Genomic DNA, 8,200 nt, shown 5'->3' on the forward strand with positions numbered 1-8,200 from the left:
CCTGCAGCGGTGCTCCAGGTGCGCCGAACGTCTGTGGAGAAAATCCAACCTACCCGAAGATTTCATCCATTATAAGTTTATGCTTCGAACATACAACACTGCCCTTCACCTCTCAAAACAAACCTATTTCAACACCCTCATCACCTCACTGTCCAATAACCCGAAACGTCTCTTTGACACTTTTCATTCTCTACTCAACCCAAGAGTCCAGGCCCCTACCACGGAGCTTCAAGCTGACGATCTGGTCAATTACTTCAAAGAAAAAAATTGACCAGATCCGACTGGAAATTATCTCCCAATCACCTCATACCATGCACTGTCCTCCCTCCCCCACTGCATCTAGCTCACTCTCTGACTTTGAACCAGTCACAGAAGAAGAAGTAAGCAGGCTCCTTGCATCATCTCGCCCAACCACTTGCACCAGTGACCCATTTCTGTCACATCTACTCCAGATCCTTTCCCCTGCTGTCACCCCTCACCTAACTAAAATATTTAACCTCTCTCTCTCTTCTGGTATCTTTCCCTCCTCATTTAAGCATGCCATCATACATCCACTACTTAAAAAACCATCCCTCGACCAAAACTGTGCCGCTAACTATAGACCTATTTCTAATCTTCCCTTCATCTCTAAACTCCTGGAATGCCAGGTCCACTCCCGTCTTATCCGCTATCTCTCAGAAAACTCTCTTCTCGACCCTCTCCAATCCGGTTTCCGCTCTTTACATTCTACTGAAACTGCCCTCACTAAAGTCTCTAATGATCTACTAACAGCTAAATCAAATGGTCATTACTCCATGCTAATTCTCTTGGATCTCTCTGCAGTATTTGACACTGTGGATCATCAGCTCCCCCTCACTATGCTCCGTTCCATTGGCCTCAAGGACACTGTTCTCTCCTGGTTCTCCTCCTATCTCTCTGACCGCTCCTTTACTGTATCTTTTGCTGGCTCCTCCTCCTCTCATCTTCCCCTTACTGTTGGGGTTCCTCAAGGATCAGTCCTAGGCCCCCTCCTCTTCTCTTTGTATACTGCCCCTATTGGTCAAACAATCAGTAGATTTGGTTTCCAGTACCATCTCTATGCTGACGACACCCAATTATACGCTTCTTCACCTGACATCACGCCAGCCTTTCTAGAAAACACCGGCGATTGTCTAAATGCTGTGTCTAACATCATGTCCTCACTATATCTGAAACTGAACCTGTCAAAGACTGAACTCCTTGTGTTTCCTCCCGCTACTAATGTACCTATACCCGACACTGCCATTTCCGTGTGTGGTTCTATTATTACTCCCCAGCAACATGCCCGCTGTCTTGGGGTCATACTTGACTCTGAGCTTTCCTTTGTCCCCCACATCCGATCACTGGCTCGCTCTTGTTATTTGCACCTCAAAAACATTTCTAGAATTCGACCTTTTATTACTTTTGACTCTGCAAAAACTCTTACTGTTTCTCTTATTCATTCTCGTCTCGACTATTGTAACTCCCTTCTAATCGGTCTCCCTCTTACCAAACTCTCCCCCCTCCAATCTGTCTTGAATGCAGCTGCCAGGATCATATTCCTCTCCAATCGTTACACCGATGCCTCTACCTTGTGCCAGTCATTATACTGGCTACCCATCCACTCCAGAATCCAGTACAAACTTATTACCCTCACCCACAAAGCCCTCCAAGGCTCAGCACCACCCTACATCTCCTCCCTTGTTTCAGTATACCATCCTACCCGCGCCCTCCGTTCTGCTGATGACCTGAGGTTAGCATCCTCAGTAATCAGAACCTCCCACTCCCGTCTTCAAGACTATACACGTGCTGCGCCAATTCTTTGGAATGCACTTCCCAGGTCAATACGATTAGTCCCCAACCCCCACAATTTTAAGCGTGCCCTGAAAACGCATTTATTCAGACTGGCCTATCGCCTCAACATATTAACCTAATCTATCCCTGTGTGGCACAGCCAAAAGTATTACCATAGCCAGGTTCCCCGCATTTTGTTCCCACATGCTTTATGCATCCATTAGCCCTCTGCATCCGTACTGTTACACACTTAACATTATGGCTGGTCCATACAATCAGGGCAACTGTTACCACCCACCTTTCGTGTCTCCCCTTTTTTTTCCTCATAGATTGTAAGCTTGCGAGCAGGGCCCTCATTCCTCTTGGTATCTGTTATGATCTATGTGATTATTGTTATGCTGTAATGTACAGTCATATGTTAAAGTTTGGGCACCCCTATTAATGTTAACCTTTTTTCTTTACAACAATTTTGGTTTTTGCAACAGCTATTTCAGTTTCATATATCTAATAACTGATGGACTCAAATGAGGTTTATTGTACTAACAGAAAATGTGCAATCTGCATTTAAACAAAATTTGACCGGTGCAAAAGTATGGGCACCTCAACGTAAAAGTGACATTAATATTTCGTAGATCCTCGTTTTGCAAAAATAACAGCCTCTAGTTGTTTCCTGTAGCTATTAATGAGTTCCTGGATCCTGGATGAAGGTATTTGTGACCATTCCTGTTTACAAAACAATTCCAGTTCAGTTAAGTTTGATGGTCGCCGAGCATGGACAGCCCGCTTCAAATCATCCCACAGATGTTCAATGATATTCAGGTCTGGGGACTGGGATGGCCATTCCAGAACATTGCAATTGTTCCTCTGCATGAATGCCTGAGTAGATTTGGAGCGGTGTTTTGGATCATTGTCTTGCTGAAATATCCATCCCCTGCGTAACTTCAACTTCGTCACTGATTCTTGCACATTATTGTCAAGAATCTGCTGATACTGAGTTAAATCCATGCGACCCTCAACTTTAACAAGATTCCCGGTGCCGGCATTGGCTACACAGCCCGAAAGCATGATGGAACCTCCACCAAATTTTACTGTGGGTAGCAAGTGTTTTTCTTGGAATGCTGTGTTTTTTAGCCTCCATGCATAGCGCCTTTTTGTATGACCAAACAACTCAACCTTGGTTTCATCAGTCCACAGGACCTTTGTCCAAAATGTAACTGGCTTGTCCAAATGTGCTTTTTCATACCTCAGGCGACTCTGTTTGTGGCGTGCTTGCAGAAACGGCTTCTTTCGCATCACTCTCCCATACAGCTTCTCCTTGTGCAAAGTGTGCTGTATTGTTGACCGATGCACAGGGACACCATCTGCAGCAAGATAATGCTGCAGGTATTTGGAGGTGGTCTGTGGATTGTCCTTGACTGTTCTCACCATTCTTCTCTGCCTTTCTGATATTTTTCTTGGCCTGCCACTTCTAGGCTTAACAAGAACTGTACCTGTGTTCTTCCATTTCCTTACTATGTTCCTCACAGTGGAAACTGACAGGTTAAATCTCTGAGACAACTTTTTGTATCCTTCGCCTGAAAAGCTATGCTGAATAATCTTTGTTTTCAGATCATTTGAGAGTTGTTTTGAGGAGCCCATGATGCCACTCTTCATAGGAGAATCAAATAGGAGAACTACTTGCAAGTGGCCACCTTAAATACCTTTTCTCATGATTTGATACACCTGGCTATGAAGTTCAAAGCTCAATGAGGTTACAAAACCAATTTAGTGCTTCAGGAAGTCAGTTAAAAGTAGTTAGGAGTGTTCAAATCAAGAAAATGATAAGGGTGCCCATACTTTTGCACCAGTCAAATTTTGTTTAAATGCAGATTGCACATTTTCTGTTAGTACAATAAACCTCATTTGAATCCAGAAATATAACTGAGTCCATCAGTTATTAGATATATGAAACTGAAATAGCTGTTGCAAAAACCAAAATTGTTATAAAGAAAAAAGGTTAACATTAATAGGGGTGCCCAAACTTTAACATCTGACTGTATATTGTCTGTACAAGTCCCCTCTGAAATGTAAAGTGCTGCGGAATATGTCAGCACTATAGAAATAAAATTTATTATTATTATTATTATTATTATTATTATTATTATTATTATTTTTGATATTTTAAAAGGATTTTTGTACTTCCCTCCTTTTTTTGTGTATACATATTTATGTCCTGGAGTTTACCTGTTGTCCTTGAATATTTTATCATATTATACCTATTTTTGCCCTATTTCTGTTTCAGGAGTTAAATACAGTAGCTGTATTTGGTCTCCCTGCACAGATAAAATCTAGTGGAACTCAATGGCGGCACTGCCAACCCATTTTGAGCTACGGGCGTTAAGTTATAGGCCATCCATGGTTATGCCTGGAAAATCATACTTTCAGAGATGGGAGGAGAGAGGCTGCACTAGCCCAAAGGTGGGCACAGAGTGTGGGAGGGAACAGCCTAGGAGATAAGATGTAACTGCTCATTTTGAGCTTAGTTTTCTACTGGCAGGAGGATCCGTTAGCTGACGCAATCAGGACAACCACGTAACTAAGATTTGGACCTGTGATCCATCAGTACCTCCCTGTGGTCACATGCTACAGAACACGGTAATTGCCACCTATCTATACCCTATCCTTGTACTACACTCCTAACTGAATACCTGTATATTGTTCATGTAAATATATACTTGTATATTTCTAGTGCGCCTTTTCGGCGATTAAATATAAAATTAATCTTGGGCTGCTCTTTTATCTCGATACATGAGTCCCCACATCCGCACGCTCCGTTGGTAATATTATATGCTACCGGGGTTGGTTTCTGACCTGATATAAGCCTGTCGTCTGACGGGAAACTGGTGGCAGCATACAGCACTGTGTTAGTGAGGAGCCCTGACAGTGATAGCCGGAAGGTGTATATATATATATATATATATATATATATATATATATACCCAGCCTGGACTGGTGATGTATATCCCCCCCTCACTGGGTGCGCCTCAATAACTCGTATCTATAAGGAAAGCCTTTCTGGCAACAATTTGCCCTCGGTGCAGTTCCCTGACTGACCTGGGCAAGTGGTGGTGCCAGAGAGCTGATCCCTGCTGGTCCTTCTCTCCCCTCCCCCGAGGCAAGCGAAGTAGACACACCCCTTCCCCTGTGCGATCCGTCACAGGCCCATTTTCCTTTTTGTAATTTGTAAAATGTAAAAATTACAATATTTTTTTTTGCCTAAAATACAAATGAAATGTGTCATCTTTAATTTTAGTCCCTTTAGACCAACTTGCTTAACTGTTAACAATAACAGTAATTTTCATCAGGGGTGCCCAAACATTTACAGCCACTGTATGGCTGTAGTGTCAGTGCAATGTTTCTTGGTAATTAATATTAATACACCATTATGGTAGTAATCTGTTTGCTTATATATCACCACAAATACCACAGTGATTGTTTTACAGACATCACTAAGATATGCGTATTGTTGTCTACACTATTATATGGTCTTGGGTGATCACAGACACATTTTCTCTGAAGAATGAATGGCAGAATTTTTTTATGCTGATGATTAATATTGAATATATCATGATAATATCCAAACTGAGTATACATTAGTCGAATATTTGCACTGAAAATCTAAGCCAGATTTTCTAATCTCATTTTAATTTAATATGTTAATATTCAAATGCTAAAAATTATTAAAATTCCTCTACATCAAATAACACAGGTCAACGAAAAAAATTTTTTTTTCTGGTGTCCAAAATATTTTAATGAATTTGGGGTATTTTTGGGGTGCTGATTCTGAATATGTCATCAGTTTTGCCAGATTGGCTCAAGTTTTTGAGATTTTTGGTATCTTATTTATAGCACTTGTTGGTAAATGCGACGCATCATCTCATTAATTTCTTTGGATTAGTACTTGAACTGAGCAGTTCTCAATATAGTTTTGTGTTAATTAGTGTTCTAAAAGTTTGTTCATAGCTTGATTTTTGCACTAACTTTATGTTGTTGTCTGTTTTCCAGTGAAAAGCATGAACTCATCATGAAGAAGTTGTCTTAACGATCCAGACTCATTCTGTTACATTTGTGGTGAATATACACTGCCAAAACATAGAAGAAACATAACAGACTTCGTAAAAAAAGTGTATTTTGCCTATTTTGGGGTTATGCTTGGGGACCAAGACAAGTTTTGGGCACCACACATAGTGTGCAAAGCATGTATCGAATTATTACGAAAATGGAGCAAAGGACAAAGAAAAAGCTTCAAATTTGGTGTTCCAATGGTGTGGAGAGAGCCAAAAAATCATCATGATGACTGTTATTTCTGTGCAGTGCAAGTGCAAGGATTCAATAAGCATAAGAAACGAAAATGGGAGTAACATGGAATCTGCAAGAAGGCCTGTCCCTCATTGTGAAGATGTGCCTGTACCTGTGTTTACCATAAATAACAGTCATCATGATGATTTTTTGGCTCTCTCCACACCATTGGAACACCAAATTTGAAGCTTTTTCTTTGTCCTTTGCTCCATTTTCGTAATAATTCGATACATGCTTTGCACACTATGTGTGGTGCCCAAAACTTGTCTTGGTCCCCAAGCATAACCCCAAAATAGGCAAAATACACTTTTTTTACGAAGTCTGTTATGTTTCTTCTATGTTTTGGCAGTGTGTATTCACCACAAATGTAACAGAATGAGTCTGGATCGTTAAGACAACTTCTTCTTGATGAGTTCATGCTTTTCACTGGAAAACAGACAACAACATAAAGTTAGTGCAAAAATCAAGCTATGAACAAACTTTTAGAACACTAATTAACACAAAACTATATTGAGAACTGCTCAGTTCAAGTACTAATCCAAAGAAATTAATGAGATGATGCGTCGCATTTACCAACAAGTGCTATAAATAAGATACCAAAAATCTCAAAAACTTGAGCCAATCTGGCAAAACTGATGACATATTCAGAATCAGCACCCCAAAAATACCCTAAATTCGATGAAATATCTTTGGCACCAAAAATGCTGTTGACCAGTGTAATCAATTTATCCATCTGTTTTGTACACAACTGTTTAAAATATTTATTAAGCTAAAATATTACCATCAGTAACTTGTTCTGTATATTTGAATAGAGATTCTGGGAATCTTTGGATTCACCTCATGTGTTACCCTCATTACCTGATGCAGATTCTGTCCATTACCATAAACCTTTATTTTAGCAATCAATGCAAGAGAAAATTGCCTTTACCAGTAAGGATAATTCATATTTAAAATGAGTTATGTTCTTTTCCCTGCACTGAAATGAATTATAAATCATGCTTCTTTTGGTGATATTGTAGAACTACTTGATGGAGTAAGAAGTCTAATTTTGAAACTTTTCTATGTTTAATAAAATAAAGAATATTTATGTTACAAGCATTAAATCCTCAGATAAAAATTTACCAAAGGAAGTGGAAATTAAATTGGGAAATTTAATAAGGATCAATTCCAGACATGTAGTAACTGGAAACTGCATGCTTCATTGTGTTTTTTTCACACATTAGGTAGACACCTTTTCCTAGCCTCCAGTGATGTCATAACTTTGATTTATTTAAGGTTTACTGGGACAGTATTTTGCATTTTAATGGAAAATTTCATATAAACATAGGTTTCTAAGGATTGCCAGTAAAGTACTTTTACTTATTTACTAGCTCTTTCCTAGAACCAACATTTTCTCTAGTGAGCTGTATTGACAGTCAGTAGTGATGAGCGAGCGCTAAAATGCTCTGGTACTCTTTACTCGAGTCATGCAAATCCTAATGCTTGGATGCTCGACTTGACATATAATGGAAGTCAATAGGAAACTTGAGCATTCTTCCGGCACGAGATGTTTGGAGGGGGTCTAAAAATAGCAGAAAATTATGTAAACAGCACTGAAGTGGCATGGGAGCGGCATGGGAAAGACCCCCCTGGAAGTATCTCGGAATCCCAGGCTGGTGCTGACAACTTTGTCAAGAGTATTATGCCACTTTTACGGATTGACAATAAAACATACAAAACGGCACTTAAATGGATTTGACTGGAAAAAATGTTAAGAGACATTCTTTCCAACATAATGAATTGCATACAAGCAAAATTGAGAAAAAAGAATGCTCCTCCACACAAAGTGTGTTTGCATGTTTTCATTGCTTTCAATGTTAAAAAAAAAATTCCACAGGAAATGTATTTTATCATTTTAATACATTGTCTGGCTGTGTAGTCTATGAGACATGATCAGACACATTGAACGTCTTTTTTGCAGTGCCATCAGCCAGCCATCACTATTTGTAGAGGGCCAACAAGAGCCATTTCTATTGTTAGAGAGCCAGTAGGTGTCTTGTGGCCAGATGAGACCAAGACAGAGTTTTTTGGT

Source organism: Dendrobates tinctorius, unplaced genomic scaffold, assembly GCF_039654945.1.
Source record: "Dendrobates tinctorius isolate UK_male_01 unplaced genomic scaffold, ASM3965494v1 ptg000108l, whole genome shotgun sequence".
In the NCBI taxonomy this organism is placed as follows: Eukaryota; Metazoa; Chordata; class Amphibia; order Anura; family Dendrobatidae; genus Dendrobates; species Dendrobates tinctorius.